Source organism: Peromyscus eremicus, chromosome 8b, assembly GCF_949786415.1.
Source record: "Peromyscus eremicus chromosome 8b, PerEre_H2_v1, whole genome shotgun sequence".
NCBI classification, from domain to species: domain Eukaryota; kingdom Metazoa; phylum Chordata; class Mammalia; order Rodentia; family Cricetidae; genus Peromyscus; species Peromyscus eremicus.
Genome location: NC_081424.1, coordinates 59,066,271 through 59,084,080, shown reverse-complemented (window position 1 = coordinate 59,084,080; position 17,810 = coordinate 59,066,271). Strand labels below are relative to the sequence as shown.

General features: G+C 45.8%; 1 long non-coding RNA gene across 1 annotated transcript; it reads right to left on the bottom strand.

The window, feature by feature from the left end:
- Window positions 1–217: 217 nt before the first annotated feature.
- On the bottom strand, window positions 218–13,599 carry LOC131918325 (uncharacterized). The gene is made up of 2 exons (XR_009380948.1): window positions 12,879–13,599; window positions 218–443 (listed from the first exon to the last, which is right to left on the bottom strand). It is a non-coding gene; the product is annotated as an uncharacterized LOC131918325 (long non-coding RNA).
- Between the last annotated feature and the right edge of the window lie 4,211 nt (window positions 13,600–17,810).

Sequence of the window (17,810 nt, the reverse complement as noted above, 5' to 3'; positions counted from 1 at the left end):
ATACCAGGCCCCTCTCACTGAGAAAAGCACCAGGTGGGTTCTCTGGGGTCCTCTGTGGACCTGTAAGGTCACCCAAGGATGAGGCCCCATTGTCTGGTGAGCATCCAGGCCTTGAGCTCCGAAACTGAGACTCTTCCGAGCTGAGCCTCACGTTCAATGTCAGCATTATTGCAGTTTTTATAGGAATGCATGCCAGTAAATTAAGGGCACTGTAAGAAGAATGACCGTTTTAATGAAACCAGGAAGGGATTTGGGTCAGAGATCTGACTATATTTCCACATTTACTCAGAGGTGCCATAATTATCAGTGGACTTCACGCTGCCATTGGGAAGCCATGTTGTTATGGGCATCGATGGCCTCTGCCGGTGCATTCTGGCTTTGCCTTCATCACAGCATCCTCACAGTCCTGCTCCTGGATGCCAAGGCTCTTTCCTCAGAGGACCCTGTGTTGTTTGAGGAGGTAATGAGTGACACATTTAGGTTGCCTGCAGTCTTTGACTTCGGGGGTCTGTACAGAGACTCCTAGGGGCCCTTCTGTGCTGTGAGGTCTATGTTAGTGGCTGTCAGTTTCAAGTCTTTGTGGTTGGGTTTCCCGAAGCTCCACCCACTCCCAGAGTCCTGAGTCAGCTCTGCCAGCAAGAATTTTAACAATTAGCAGGGCCAGGCTGGCCAGCAGCTCTTAGAATCCACAACAGGCCCTTTATAGTCCCCATGGTCGTTGGTGTTCTCACTGCTGTGACAAATGGCCCCAGAAAGCAACTTAAGCAGGAAGGTTTCGTTTGGACTCATAGGTTCAAGGTTGTCGCCCATCATGGTAGGAAAGTCATGGTGACAGGAATGTGAAGTAGATGTCATGTGACATTCACAGGCTAGAAACACAGGAGATGGATGCTGGTGTTCATCTGACTGTCTCTCCTTTTCATTGGATCCAGGACCCCAGCCCATGGGATAGTATCAACCACATTTGATCGACTCTTTCCACCTCAGTTAACCCAATCTAGAAAATTCCTCATAAACAAGCCCGAGGTTTGTCCCTTAGGCCATTCTAGGTCCTGTGAAGTTGACAATCAATACTAATCTTCACACCCTACTTCTAGAACTGGGATGGTTTTTTTTTTTTTAAACTGTGAATTTCTGTTCTTGGTAATTTCTGTACGGTGAATGGCAGCTCCTTCTCCACCTGCATCTATTCAACAATGTGGCTGCTGACTGTTGTGTTATCAGGTATTCCTGTTGACTTCATTTGTTCAACAAATGTTTATTGGGTCCTACTGGGTTGGGACATGTTTCTGATGAATACGTTATCTTCTTTTTTTTTTTTTTTCTGTTTTTCGAGACAGGGTTTCTCTGTGTCGCTTTGGTGCCTGTCCTGGATCTCACTCTGTAGACCAGGCTGACTTCAAACTCACAGAGATCCGCCTGGCTCTGCCTCCCAAGTGCTAGGATTAAAGGCGTGTGCCACCACCACCTGGTTTGAATACTTTTTTTTTTTTTTTTGCTTTTTAAAACAGATTCATTTTATTAGATTTACTATATATAGTGTTTTGTCTGCACATTTGCCTGTATGCCAGAAGAGGGCACCAGATCTCATTATAGAGGCTGTGAGCCACCATGTGGTTGCTGGGAATTGAACTCAGAACCTCTAGGAAGAACAGCCAGTGTTCTTAACCTCTGAGCCATCTCTCCAGCACCTGGTTTGAATACTTTTATAAGTCATAAAATATTCAGTGATGGGGCTGGAGGGATGGCTCAGCAGTTAAGAGCACTGGCTGCTCTTCTACAGGTCCAGAGCTCGGTTCCCATCAACCCCATGGTGGCTCACAAGCATCTATAAAGAGATCTGATGCCGCCTTCTGGTTTGCAGGTAGGCAGAGCACTCATACGTAAAATATAAATGAATAAAATTTTAAAAATATTCAGTGACATAAAACATATCAAGGAAACATTGTTTTTAATATGTATATTTATTTTGGGTGTGGTATGAACCTGAGTTCTGATGAGAAATTACTTTAAGAAGCTGAGAAAAGCCATACCATTTGAAGACTCAGAAGAAAAGCTATTGTGAGTTGTAGCAGCTTGAAAGAATACAGAGAAGGGCTGTTTAAAGTCTGGACACTAACTGCTATCTCTCGAGCTTGTGCTCTTAAGTTTAGGGCAGATTCCTCCTGGTCCGGTACCCTCTCATTCAGAAGAGATAAACAGCAGCCACAGCTAGGACTTGAAGATGCACCCAAAGGCTGAGCTGGGCTTTCCTCCTGCCCTTGAAGGGGGCATGCTAATTATCAGTGCGTCACTACAGTAGTGTCATTCTGGGGACCAAGCTCTTTACATACAGATCTTTGTGGGGGGGCCCTACCTATGTTTAAGACATAGCAGAGCATTTATGAGACCTGTAAGTCTAATAACAGTTCAAAGAATAGTCGCTGTTATGACTGTGACTGGCATAGAAATAAACACCACCACAGCTGACGCCTGACTTCCCTGCCCATTGTCCTTGTCTGGGGATTGATTTGGGCAGTGGTTAAGTGCTGTATAGGATGCAGACAGAATTTTCTCCTACTGTGCTAAAGACACTGTCATTACTTAAAAAAAAAACCTGTGTAGCAATTGTTTTAATTTTTATTTCTTAACCATTTCATTAGTGTATTAGCTGTACAAATGAGTAGATGTCGTTACAAAAAACATCATACACATATAAAAAACTTTGAACATGTTCACTTCCCTAGTTACCTTCTCTTCTCTTCTCTCCCATACCCTCTGGTCTCCTCCTCCTCCTTAAATAGGACCTGTTCCACTTTTGTGTCTTTTTGGAGGAGACATATTCTGCTCACGAGAGAAAGCGTATAATCGAGTATAAAGAGTATAAAAGAGTATAAACAAGTCGAGTCTGTCTTGTTTCACTTCGGCTCCACCCATTTTCCTATAAAGGACATAATTTTGTTCTTGATGGCTGAATAAAACTCCACTGTGTGTATGTATACCCCGTTCATTTATTCATTAGTCTGCGGTGGACACATAGGCTGATTCCATAGCTCAGTTCTTCGGCCCCTGCACGCAGTAGTAGTGCCTTGGTTTGATGTTAGGTGGCGTTCTCCTGCTGATGTGCTGAAGCAGTTTTTCTTTCTTTCTTTCTTTCTTTCTTTCTTTCTTTCTTTCTTTCTTTCTTTCTTTCTTTCTTTCTTTCTTTCTTTCTTTTTTTAAAGATTTATTTATTTATTATGTATACAGCCTTCTGTCTGCATGTATGCCTGCACGCCAGAAGAGGGCACCAGATTTTATTAGAGATGGTTGTGAGCCACCATGTGGTTGCTGGGAATTGAACTCAGGACCTCTGGAAGAGCAGTCAGTGCTCTTAACCTCTGAGCCATCGGCCTTTCGGCTAAGATCAAGTGTAGTATCTGTTCTTACCAGTTCCTTGGAGGAGTGTGGTCCAGGGTGGCTGCCAAGAACATGTGTATCCAAGCTGCATGCACATACATATGTCAACATCTGGTGGGATTGGATCCTGCTAAGGTGAGATATTTAACTTTATGATTCTTTTTCCTTCCAAACTCCAGGCACGTGCCCATGTTCATGGGAGGGCTGTGGAATGGGGGCAACCAATCTGTCAATGAAAACAGGCTGGCTGAACTTATACTTCTGGAATGTTTCTAATGGGTCTTCACGGGAATGTTGGATTCCATAGAAAAGCACAGGACTTACCCAGAACAACCAGGCAAGAGAAACAACCTTCTTCGTTAGCTCTGAGGACTCTGCTCTTCTGAGAGACAGACAGTCAGTATCAGAGGAGGCCTCATGGGCCCCTTTTAATTGTACCCATTGCTAGCACTTTCCACTGCTAGATCAACCCACCGACAAGGACGATGGGCAGGGATGTCAGGCATCAGTGGTGGTGTTTGTTTCTCTGCCAGTCACGGTCATAACAGCGACTATTGTTTGAACTACTGCTGACGAACTATCGTTTGTCTAACAGGCTTATCGAAGGCCTGCAACTATCAGCCTGTGGACCAACTGTGTTCCCACCAATGGCTGCTGTGTGCCTCAGTTGCACCACTCCGTTCCCTGTTGTCCTCCCAGTCCTGATTGAGTGAGTCATTGCCTGTGGTTAGCAAGTCCAGGCTGGTCAGTGAATGGGTCCTTTACACCCTGTGTGTTTGCCAATCTCCTCCCCTGACAGAAGCACTTGAATAACTACTGGGGTTTCTGGGTCTCCAGTGTGTAGACAGCTGTCACGGGAATGCTGAGCCTCCAATCATGTAAACCAATACAGCAAAACACACACACACACACACACACACACACACACACACACACACACACACAGTTGGTGCTGTTCTCCAGAGAATCTTGACTAATACAAATGTATATGAGGTATCTTTCTATTACATAAATGTGCTATGCATGAATAGTAAATACGTTTATATAACTTACTATGAAAATTATATTATAAATACACATTCTATAATTATATACATATATAAGTACCTGTAATTATGAATAATGAAATGTAACTTAAAATATGTTGTTCTCTTTTAAGTTAGTACTTACAAAAGGGAAAATGAGAAAACACAAGCATAAATGGGAGTCCTCCCACAGCTCAGCGAATACTTACAGCGTACCCTGTAAGCCTCTGCCCTAGTCATCTGTGCAGTTATATTTTTGAGAAAGTAATATTGTAGTGTGGTTACTATTTGTAATACTGCAGCGTTGTTATTGTTAATAGTAATATTGTAGCTGCGCTACTATTTGTAATATTATAGTGTAGCTACTATCTGTAATATTGTAGCATAATCACTGTTTGTAAACTGCCTTTTGAATTTTATTTCTGTTAGTTTTTCATGTGAGTAGAATAGGGATAGGTTGGGGTTTTTTTTTTTTTTTTGAGAATTTTGAGAATTTCGTATGTGCATATAATGTGTTTTGCTAGTATGTGTGTGGGTGTAGGGATGCCTATCGGAGTTACAATAGTTCTGTGAGTTTTTAAAATTTTTTTTTTGTGTATGTGTATGGTTTTGTTGATGTTATTTTAAAATACAGTTCTAAACACTTGGACTGGTCCACCATTGCCGGCACTGGGGCTGTTTCTACTAGCCCTGTAAAGTCTGTGCTCGCTGACACCGGCATAGTCATCCAAGGGCGGACTTCCGGTGGTCAGATGTAGTGGTGGCTTCCTGAGGGTCCTCACAGACTTTCAGGACGTTTGTTTCTGTCCTAACCCTTCCTGCTCCTCGAGAAGCAGCCATCCAACAGGTTTCTATAGCAAGTGAAATCTTGTCTACTGCCGAGTCCAAGTCCTCAACAGGAAGGGGAATTCTCCCCCGAAGAGCTGCAGCTAAAGTACTTTTGCTGTGGGGACTGGAGAGATGGCTCAGTGGTTAAGAGCTTTGGCTGCTCCTCCAGAGGACCTGGGTTCAATTCCCAGCACCCACATGGCAGCTCACACCTGTCTATAGCTCAGGTTCCAGGGGATCCTCACTCGCACACAGGCATACATGTAGGCAAAACACCAGTGCATATAAAATAAAAATAAGTAAATTATTAAAAAAAAAAACCCTTTGCTGTGACCCAGGAAATGTGGGGATCAGGGAGCTGCTCCCTCTGGCATTGGGTGGCAATCTGATCACGGTCTGTTTTTTCTCCAGTGGGTGCTGCAGTCTTGATACCAGGCTTTCTCTCCCTGTTGTCCACTCAGGGACACGCAAGGAGAGCGTGAACTTGAGGCATGGCCAGTCTAGCAGTCAGGATTTCCAAATGAACTACAGACTCTAGTGTTTAAGGGCTAAACGTTCCTGTGGGGCTTTTCCATTGAAACACCACGTTTGCCTTTGGAAGTTGAGGAGGTGGTGCCAGTGTGCTGGGAGAAATCAAAATTAGAGGCGTTTTCCCAGGAAAAGTGACACATGGCCTCCAGTTCTGGTGTCGTGAGTGCATCTGGCCAGGCAGGAAGAGGTGGTTTGCTCAAACTGGGTGACTTCCTGCCACACTCTCCTTGGGCCCTACTCTGGTTGAGAGTCTAACTTGCATGGGAAAAAAACATCAAAGACAACTTCTTCAAGGGTGTATGTCATGTAGTATATCTATGTGTGATGTGATGGCTTTGTGTGTGTGTGTGTGTGTGTGTGTGTGTGTGTGTGTGTAAAGGTAAGCACTTTGATCGTGATTTAATGTGTGTATACTAGGATTGAAGATGGACACCTCACTGTTAAAGACAAGGGTCCTTTCACTACAGCACATTCCTTTCTGCACACAGCCATGTGCCACATGTACGGATAATGTATTAGAGTGTTTGAAAGAAACAAGGGATTGAAGAATGCCTGCAAAACCCCGTGGTTGATGACACACGAAATCAGTGTCCCTCGCCCTGCTTTAAAGTTCGATGGAGAGTCAGCAAATCTTTTCTGTGCAGGCCCAGCAGAAATTCTAGCCATGGAGGCCACGGGGTTTCTTACTACAACTGCCCAGCCTTGCCACTGTGTCAGCACTGTGTGGCACGTGGCAATGTGTAGCACAAATCTTCAAAGGTCTTATTAAATAAAGACAAACCCAGAGCTGGTATTGGAGTGAATGCTGAAAGATCAGAGAAGCAGAACAAGCCACAGCTACCTCGCCTCACCAACTCCTCAGCTGATCCTGTTTCCTCAGACTGGAGGCCTCTGTGTCCTCATCCAAATGATCTCAGCTGAACTGCTGCTAAAAGCCTAAAAGCTTAACAAGATTCTACTTCCTGGCCCTCACACCTTATATACCTTTCTGCTTCCTGCCATCACTTCCTGGGATTAAAGGCGTGAGTCACCATGCCTGGCTGTTTCCAGTGTGGCTTTGAACTCACAGAGATCCAGACAGATCTCTGCCTCCTGAATGCTAGGATTAAAGGCATGTGCTGCCACTGTCTAAACCTATGTTTAACATAGTGGCTGTTCTGTTCTCTGACCCCCAGATAAGTTTATTGGGGTGCACAATATGTCAACCACAGCAATGGATTTTATTTACAAGCGGAAGCTTGCTGACAACCCTAGGTTATTGGAGTGTTGAAGGGTGGCAGAGACTTTCTGAAGACACACGAGACCTCAAGGAATCCAGAGGACCGTCCATGCCACGCCTTCCTTAATACGGTGCTGTCTGCCGTGTCAGGGCATCTTGGGCTTCAGCCAGGCTTTTGTGGGAGCCTTGGCCACGGTCTCTGCTTTCCCGGGCACAGTGAAGTCCAGGGAAAGCTGAGAAGGTGACAGTGAAGAAGGACTGCTCCTTAAACAGGGCTATGGAAGCCCACTGAGGTTTGCCTAGGTTGGCAAACTGAGACCGGCCCCCAGCACCCACACGGCCCCCAGCACCCGTGTGGGTGCAGCCCACAAGCTACGCTGGGTCTTCCGTTCTCAACAGACGGCAAGCAGGAGAGGGAGCATGGGAAGGGCCAGGAAGCAGGTGAGGCAGGCTACGTGGCCACCGAGCCTGACTGCTTTCCTTGCTTGGTATTTACAGAAACTGTTTGCGATCCCTGGCTGGAGAATGGAAAGAATGGGCTGATAAAGGAAAGGCCTGCCTGTGGGGAGCCACACATGTCTTGCTTTTAGTAGCCAGGTGGCAAGGCTGGCCCAGTGGGCATGGACCTGAGTACTGCAGTTTGGTAGGTCACACAGGGAGTTTGATGTCTGCACACCCATCTCCCAGTGGCTGCTGGGTGAACCCATGCATGCTGGGCTTCCCTGGAAGATGGTATGGTATGGCTCATGTCGTCATGGGTAGACAGCATCTTTGGAAAGGAGATGGAGGTAAGACAGGACCTGGATGTTTGTATTTCTAAGATCATGAAAGGACCAAGACAATAGCCCAGTCAGGAAAATGTTTGCTGTGCAAGCCTGAGTATCCGAGTTTTATCCCCCGAAACCCATATGAGAAATATGGTCACAGCCATGTAGACCTGTAGAGCCCAGTGTTGGACAAGGAGGGTCCCCGAGCTTGGTGGCCAGCCGGTCTAGCCTAGTCTGTGAAGTTTGGGTTCAGTGAGACACTATCCAAAAGTGGAAAGCAGTTAAAGATGACTCTAGACAGTGACCTCTGTCCTCCATGTGTGCCCATCCTCCCTCCCTCCCCTCTCCCCTCATGTTTAGTGAATACACTACTCAGCTGTGTCACAGAACCACAGGGTGCCAACAATTTGTCATCACCTAGATAAGCAACTTAGGGATAGCCCAGGATTGCCCGTACCCCTCAACGTTTACTAAGAACTTCACAAGTTTAGGCCTCAATGGTGCACCCTGTCTATCGCACCAGGCCTCTAGGGACAGTGGGATTCACAGTGTCACCTTCACGGCTGAGTAGGAACCAGTTCTTGCTGGCACACACAGCTCTACCCCATTGGTCATTAGGCTACAGACACCTGTGCCAGGAATGAATGGGAGTGTGTCTTCCTGGGGTTCAGACTGGGACCCCAAGAGAGAGCTTCCCGCCTAGGGTAATAGTGTGTCTATGCTGCTTGGAAAGGCCTTTCTCATGTCTGTGAGTAGATCCAGGCTGCCTTAAAAGCGTGAACAGGGCTGGTTATACGGCTAAGTCTTGCCACTCAAGACTGATGGCCTGAGCTCAGAACCCCAGACTCCACATCCAAGCTGGACACAGTAGCTCAAGTGTCTGTATTCCCAGTGTGTCCTGCAGGGACAGTAGAACTGACAGACTCCTGGGTCAGCCAGCCTCGCTGATGTAGCAACAGAGACCCTGTCTCAAAACACAGTGGAAAGGTAAGGGCTGACATATAGAGGCTGTCCCTTAGACTGCCACACACATGCTGTGGCATGCATGTGTCCTCCCATAAACATGCACATATAAATACCACACATCACACAAACACAAAAGTGTAAACAAATACGCTTTTTGTATCACCACAAACACATATAATGGAATAGTAACGTCTATTTTACAAAAGGCAAGCCATTCAAGTACAAAACCTGTCATTTGAACAATTCTATGAAAAAAAAGCAGTTGTAAACATCACTTGAATTCATAGCTATAATATAATTATTGTTTGAGAAGCAGAATTTCTGTTATTACTTAATAATTGTTTAAGTACAGGTAACATTAAATCCCAACTTGGTAGAAATTAAATGGCTTGAGGTGTATTCTGAATGGATCAGAAGCCAAAACATTCTATTTACTTAAAAAAAAACCTTGAAAAATGTATGTTATATTTAAAATTATCCATATTTTCAAACATTATGAGTAATTGAACAATGCATTATGTGTGGGTAGGTCATAAAATATATGGGAAATTTACACTTCCCACTCAATTTGCTATAAATTCAGCGCTTAAAAAATAAAGTCTATGAAAATACACACACACACACACACACACACACACACACACACACACACACACACACACCAGCTTTCCAGAGAATTCTACACCTGGTGGGACCACCATGATTAAAAGAAACCCCACACTAAAATCCCACACTGACTATTTTGATTTACTTGGTTTGCTATTTAGTTTATATGGTAACATAGTTAATGTGTTACAAGGTTACTTTTCTTTTTGGAGTATTTGCTGACATTGTAGTGGCTGTCCTGTAGTTACTGGTGACCAGCCAGTACATGAGTAGACTTGAGCACTGCGGGACTGGAGGGGCCAGGAAGCTCACACCCTGGCTAGTGCACAGACACAACAGGGACCCCAAGAATAAGTGTGCAGGCCTGAGTCCTTGTGTCCTGAGCAACCATCCCACAATGGGAATGGGTGTGTGATGTTCTTGGGACCTGGCAGGAGGGATGCTTTGGAGAATGTGTCTGTGTGATCTTGGGAGCATTGGTCAGGACACACAGAAGGAATCTGAGCCATGACTGGATCTGACTTTACCTTGTCCAGGGTCCTGTGTATGCTGAAAACCCTGGCTGGGTTTTTTGTTTTCTTTAATTCCCCTCTAGCCACTTTAGGAGGACAGAGAGCATATTGATCTGTAGCTCCCATTGCTTCGTTCCCTTGAGACGTAGACCTGAGCTGTGGGCTGGTCCAGGTGTGCAGAGCAGGTGCTTCTCCACAGGTGTCTCTGAGTTCCGGCATCCTGTTCTCATCTCCTGCTTACCTCAGGTTGATGGATGCCGTCTAGTCCAGGATCTTAGACAGCTGTGGCCACTCTCTCCCTAATGGGAGCCACAGCACAACACGGCCTTGGCTTGTCCCTGACCTCCAAGGCAGGACACGTCTACTGGGGTCTCTAGAAGGAAGCTCGGGAATGGAGGAATGGCCTTTCCCCATGTGTGCCTGGGTCTGAGTATGGAACTGGCAGTTACTGTTCCCGTTTTGCCAAGGTGGGGGGAATCTGGATTTCAGCAAAGCTGGCCTGATGTTTTTGAGGTGTGGAATTAACCTACTCTGAAACTTCCTGATCCCAAGATTTCTTAGAAGTATTAAATTCCGCTGACATAATTAGTCTTCTGTTGCCAACTGCTGAGGATACTGACTCCTGAGGAACCAGCCAAGGGAAGGACCAACTAAGGATCCCACTCAGGGACGAGGGGCATGGACAGGGTGCCTTGTGTTCCATTTATGGTAACAACAACGTGACTGGCCACGTCTCTCAGTGTCCATCAAAATTTGACTTGTAGGACAACACAGAGAAGACAGAATTGTTTGTGAGAAGGAATCAGCCTGGGCTTTGTTTTGCTGATTTTCACACTGTTAGACCAGAGCCCCGAGGTAACCCAAATCAATACAAATGAAAGTTTAGTATGCACCACGAGCTGGCGGAGGGGAGCCAGGTGGCAAACGAAAGGAGTCTATGGTTTTTTTTTCCTCTGTCATTGATGTTGGCCGCTGGATTGGCATGCACAGCGGCTGGCAAGATGCAAACACTTCCTTTTCAGTTAATTATAGCAGCTCAGGATCTGTGGAAATCCAACTCAGAGCCAGGTCAGGGAGCCTGAAGATCTTGTCACTGCGGTTTTTATAGGAATGTGTCTGAATCAACAGATCGCAAATTAGGAACCAACATTAGGTCTGACAAGGTTTTTTAACGAATATGTAAGATGGAATCATTATGTATTCCCCAAATCCATGTTTCCATGGAGATGTCAACACAGCCATTCACTATGTGCGAGGGGGGGTTTCCTTTGGCCTGCTGCTGCTTGCACTGTAGAGCATGGGGTCCAGGCCTGACAGCAGGGTGGGGACTGGGTGTTGCTGGGAGTACTTTCATACTGGATATTCCTTTCCTGGTGAATAATCATTTTTTAACTCCACTTTTAAAATACTACCCCTTAGCATAGGAACTTACAGCTGCTTAGTGAAGAGCGTGTTCGTGGAAAGATCAGCCACAAATGGGCCGTCTCTGTCACACAGCCCTCCTCCAAGGCTCAGGGAACATCGTGGAAGAGGGGAGAGAAAGACTGTGAGAGCCAGAGATTGGGGAGGACCAGAGCAAACAGTGTCTTCTGGACATGATGTGACCCCTGCACTCATGAACTGCCGGCAGCCATGGCTGTCTGCACAAGATCAACCTGTCACATTGTCACATGGAGGGGGAAGGAGTTCCTGAGCCCCCACCCATAACTGAGAACGTGGTTTCTGGGTTCATGGCTTCTGGGGGAGGGAGGGTCAGTTTTCTTTAAGAGTATAGTAGCCCCTGGCAGGTTGGCCATGCTTCACTGGATGTCCCCACACCCATGACTCTGTGAGCAGCACAGACTAGACTCAGTGGTTCTTGAAAAAACAAAGGGTGTGAAGTCGGAAGGGGGTGGAACAGGGAGCAGTGAGGAGGAACTCTCCCTCTCTCTCTCTTTTTCTTTCTCTCTGTGTCTGTGTGTGTGTGTGAATATGATGTAAATACATTGCATGAAATTCTCAAAGAGTTAATACAACTGTATTTTTTTTTTTTTTAAAGAAAAGAAGTATCACCCCCAAATGAATGTAAACCCTAATGGTCAAGATGGAGAAGCTGAATCTGTGTTTGGCTCCGGCGCTGAGATGTCTGAGTAGGAAAGAAGCTAGAAAGTGCTCACGGGCGTGGCTCGGGTTCATGGCTCAGGTTCAGTGTGTGTGCATTGCCACTGCCCTGGCCTGCACCACGCTGTGCCCTCTAAGGTCAACACGTGGGAAGCAGTAAGGCAGAGGGGCAGGACTCCTACCCATGCCAGGAGGAAGCGGTCAACACCTGTCCCCTGTGCTCTGTTTCTCTGGAGAAACCGTAGGCTGAACCATGAAAAATTACAGAAGATTTTTCTGTCCCACCCTCCTCTCCAGCCCTCGTGACTGATGACAACACTCTGGCCTCTGTGTAGAACACTAGCTCTGATGGTTTTCAGACTTCTTGTAGTTTGTCTTATTCTCAAATTATTTTTTTTATCATTAGAACATTTTAGTCTGCAGTTTGTCTTCTTTTTAAAATGATTTATTTATTTTTATTTTATGCATATGAGCCTTTTTGCCTTTGTGTGTCTAAGTGCACCACATGCATGCAGTACCTGCAGAAGTCAGAAGAAGGCATAGATACCCTAGAACTAGAGTGAACAGATGGTTGTGAGCCACCACACAGGACCTGGAAAACCAAACCCAGGTCCTCTATAAGAGCAGCCAGTGCCCTGAACCACCAAACCGTCTCTCCAGCCCTTTGTTTTCAAAAGTGCTACATTACAGGGGGAAGGGCCCCTTTGCTGGCCTGCATGTGTCGTCATTGGCGGTCGCCTTGCACATATAGGGTCTGCAACCTGGACAAGGCTCTATGAGCCAGGCTCCACAGTGGCCTGGGTCACCACACTTGTGTTGTACATACAGCGTGGTGGTATGTCTCCTTTTGGCAAAAAGGAAATGATTTGGGACACATGTTAATTGTATGTTTTCATAATGGAGCTCCACACTGTCTGTAAAGCCCCTCGGGTTAATTATTAAGTACCTTGACGATGCTCATTTTGCTGGAAACAAAGCTTGTGTCAGGGCTGTGGCTCCACACTGTGGGAGCGGCCGGATAGTCCGCTGTCCTCCAAGTGTCCCTGTGCTCTAGAATTTGTCGTCTCTGAAACAAACCAGTTGCTTAGAGGGATTTGGGAAGTTCATATGATGAGCATCCCCTTCCAGTTCTAGGCTTCTGTTCTTCAACACACTCGCAGACTCTCTCTCTGTAACTGCCTCTTCCAGCCTCCACGCTGGAGTGTAGCACCTCTGTTCATGGTAGGGCAGCCTTGTTAGGATGTGTACGTCGGAAGCCAGGAGCAACACTTGCTGATGCTGATGGAATACTGCTTGGGGAAGGAGAAACTGACCTGGGATGATTTCCCAGACCTTAGCAACTTTTTCTAGAGTGACCCCTTTAGCCCATGTGTATGACAATCTTGCTAACAGTTTTGGGCAGTGGTCACCTGTCTTCTGTTTGTTTGGGTATCTCTTCTGAGCTGGAGAAATGTCAGTTGGAAAAATAGGGGCATCTGGGTGATTGGAGATGAATTCCCTCAAGTGAAAGATGCTCAAACAAACAAAATCCTGTCATGAAATGCCCTCCTGATGTTCTATGAAGCAGCACTTGGTACCCTAGACCCAGAAGACTTGGAGGGCACCCATAAGAGGTGGGTGTACCCAGAAGGAAATGTCTGTGTGTTTCTAAGTTAGTTTAGCTCATTGGTGACATCATAAGATCACTGTCACCTAGGCGATAGAATGTGTTGCTATGGGGACAACAAGCTGTGTAATCACACAGCTTCCAAACACAGACAGTAGGAAGCCTCCCCTTCCTGTGTACTGCAAGTAGCATGGGTATATGTATGTGTGTGTGTGTGGAGGGGGTAGATGGCTTAAAAGACTGGCATTTAAACTTTGTTAATGGACGTGTTTGTGGTGCGTACATACTCAGAGTTTTGAAATTGTTGGAACCCACAGCAGTCTAATGAGTTGAGAGCTTGCTACAGAAAGATGCAAAACTACTCACAGAACTGCAGGAAGTGTCCAGTGTGGGGTTGGGGAAGCATGGCTTAGGTACATCTTTTGTTGAATTGGAGGCATGGATGGTGGCTTTGCGTGGACCCTTCATGTGTTCTTTCAGGCTCTCCTGTGCACCTCCTGAGAGTTCTTGATTTTCTCCTACAGGCTTACTGAATCTCATGTCTCCTTTAGCACACAGCCCCACCTATGTGCTATAGTTTCTCCTCACTGGTCACATGTCAGCATGCACACACGTGCCACAGTCAATCCATGTTGAAAACACTAGATGAGTCAACACTAAGCCATTGACCCAGGGTTAGATTCTCGTTCACTTTAGCTCTGTGTTGCCAGCCACTGATGAACACTTTTTTTTTTTAAATGTGCTTCTGTTTCAAGATGCCTCATTGAAGACTTGTTGGTTCATCTACACTGAACTCATGCAGGCAGCATGCAGTCATCACTATTACCATTGCTGTCTCTATGAAAACATCATCATCACTACAACTATCACTCGATAATTATCACGATAGCCAAGACTCATTACTCACTGTCACTATCTCTAGCCATCATCATCCCATCATCATCATCATCCTCACTATTGCCATAGCTGTCAATACAATGATCATTTTCACTAATCATCATTGTTAGCACCATTGTTATGGTGGTCACCATCAATATCACTAATCATTATTGCTATCACCATTACCACCATCACCATCACTATTATCACCACTATTATCATCATCACCACCACCACCACCACCACCACCACCACCACCACCACCATCACCACCACCACCACCACCACCACCACCACCATCTCTGCTTGGAGGCTTCAAAGCAAACATACCAATAAAAAGCACAAAAACTGAACTCAGTCAAGAAAATGGATGGCAGTCACAATGGATATCACCACAATTCAAGTTTTCCACCACTGAGCCCACGTAATCAGGAGTGCTGAATACCACTGTGAGGTCTGTAAGGAAGCCGTACTGAGCAGGTATAGTTACAGCTGTGAAGTCTGTTAATAACGAGGCCCACCCACATGCATATACATGCTTGGGGAGAGGACGGTGCTTCTGATCCTTTGCCCTTGTTTTGAATGATGTGACCTGAGACACTCAGTCTCTTCACAGCATGTTTATACACTGCCTGTTCTTTATCAAAGGCTTGGTAAAGACTTCATATGTATTTTCATGCTCTCCATGACAGAATAAACTAGTTTTTAACACAGCACTCTTTTGAGTACATGTTGATGCCTTATGTTGCTAGTTTGAGTTTCTAAATCTTCAAGAATATTTTAGCATTGTAATCCTTGAAAATCCTTTTCATAACATACTATAGACATAATGATTAGATATGGTATTTTTTTTGTTTTGTTTTGTTTCAGTAACTGAGAAAACAGAGATTATTAGCCATTACTTTATAGACCATTTTGACATAGCTGTACCAATTCTGAGAACATTTATAATATTCTGAGAATATCCTTGCAAGGTGAATGGTAGGATGCCCATTTCTCAGATGCTGAAACCCAAATCAGAATAGATGGGGTTGATCTGAGCCACAGTTCAAACCTTTCTGTGCTCAATTCCAACTGGAATCCTTTCTTTTTGACTTTGTAGAGAATGACACTCTAAATATGAGTTAGATTTGTATCCATATAACTTGGGGGCAGAGGGTAGTCACATGAGTTTCTAGTGTGTTGGTAGCAGGGAAATGAGAAGGCATCGCTTTATCAGGCACTGAAGAGTCACCTCCTTTTCAGAAGCAATTAGATGTCTAAAAAGATACTGTTAAGAAGAACATTAAGAAAAACCTCCTAGTGCTCAGTTCAATTTCCAACTAAGTCCATTTATCAAACACACCATGTATTTATTGCCTTCTCCCGATGAGGCAGAATCCTGTCTCCCCACATGCATCACCAAGGACATCCTCATAGGCAAACTTGAATTCCCATATTTTACCTCATGTTTGGGCCTTTAGAGATGACACCACAGTTAGGCCAACCTGTGAAAATGTACCTTGGAGTACTCTCCTCAGAGGAGTCCTCCATGATCACCAAGCTAAAGACACAGAGTCTGTCAACAGGCCAGACACAACCTTCCATAGACCTGACTCACTCGAAGCAATGATGTAATATCTGTAGAATGACATCAGCAAGCAGAACGGCTGCCTTGCCACATTAGCCCCTGGCTTGGTGGAACTCAAGAGCCACCTTCCAGACAAAGGGCTCCTTGTCTAAAATATAAAAACTATGACCTGAAGGACCAATCAACTTATCTCTGATGTTGCTTGACCGCTCACCCAATTTGAATATATAATGGTCACGATAGGACCTGCAACGTTGACCTTGGATGTTGAGAAGACATACTTCCAGGAATACAAATGCCTACTTCCAGGAAAATTGAGTATAATAGAAAGACATGAAGTTACAGATTATTAAGGTGATGAAGAGGCTAGGGAGGCTGAAGAGAAGGCTTTGTATGCCCATTGGATGACAGGAGATAATTTCTCTCAACTAGATCTTCATCTACCTGACAGGATATTGCACAGCCTGGGAACTGGTGAGTGCCATTATGGAGGTCAGTAGGGCCAGTTCTAGTGACCTTCAAGATGATTGGATGAATTCAATCAAGGCTGGCTTAAGGGCCGTCAGCCTAGGCTGCTAGTCTGTCCATAAGCAGGCAAGCCATTTCCAAAATAGTCCCCCTTTGGTCAAGGACATTAAATCCAAGGGAGAAATACTCCAGGCCTCTCGTGCAAGGCGGCCCCACACTGGGGTAAGGGTGAGTGTATACTTACGTAAACCCAAAGAGTGTGATAGGGTTAAATGTCTAAGAGGTATTTATTATGCTATGGATCTTTTAGTTGACTATATTAGTTACGCTAACTACTGCCCCATATTGTTAAGCAGTCATTTTTTTACCTTTTAATCAATATGACAAATATTGAGAAAAATGGTATTAAGAGAAATTTGTAAATACTGGTTTTGTTTCGAAGTGTTGCTGGTAGGCTGGTGCTCTTGGATACACGTGTGCACTGGTTGCCTTGAGAATCTTCCAGAAAAAAGGTCTGTCATCAATTTGTTTTGTGGCAGTTTGGCTCTCTGGTGAGAAATCAAAACATTCCCACCTGTGTATCAGGGAAAGAGCAGGGATGCAAACATGTCACCTCCCTGTTCACTCTTGGACCCTGTTTCCTGACTTCCGCAGTTTGTGGCCCACACGCCTCCCCACCCCACCCTGTTAGCAGCATCGTGGTTGGTGGCTTTGCAGCACTACCCCGCAACCATCATCGGCTGGTCTGCCCCGTCTCGTGCCATCCCACCGAGATGTGACTGCTCCGTTGTCTCACATCCGTCACTCATTTGTTACCTGTTTGCTAAGCATCCGGTTCATGGGAGACTCTCTCCTGAGTGTCGCAGGCACAGCGGAGAAGCAGCTGGCTGGAGTCACAGTGGGCTGTGTGTTCTACAGGAGGAAGGAGAACATGAACAAGATAAACGCCTGTCCCAACAGGTGGGGCAAAGAGCCACTCGGGGGAGCTGGAAAGCGAGCCGTGTAGAAGGAAGAGGAGGCAGGAAGGGCTCCGTAGGGAGGAGAGAGGGCAGAGGACACAGAGGGATGCACTGGGTTTGGTGGATGACGAAGTCTCGGGGTGGAAGGACGGAGATGCCAAAGAGGAGCGAGGCAGCCAGAGTTCTCAGCTTGTACTCTGAGTGAGACAGCAAACCAAGGGAGGGACCGTCGTCAGCTGTGGGGACTCCTGTGCAACGCCAGCCTGGCACCAGCCCCAGAGAGAAGCCATCTGCTTTCAGATGCTGCCACCTGGAGTCAGCATGCTGGCCAGTGAGACCGCTAAACTTTCTAAACGTCCTTGCAGTGTTACCTTGGATACCCGTGAGAACATCAGG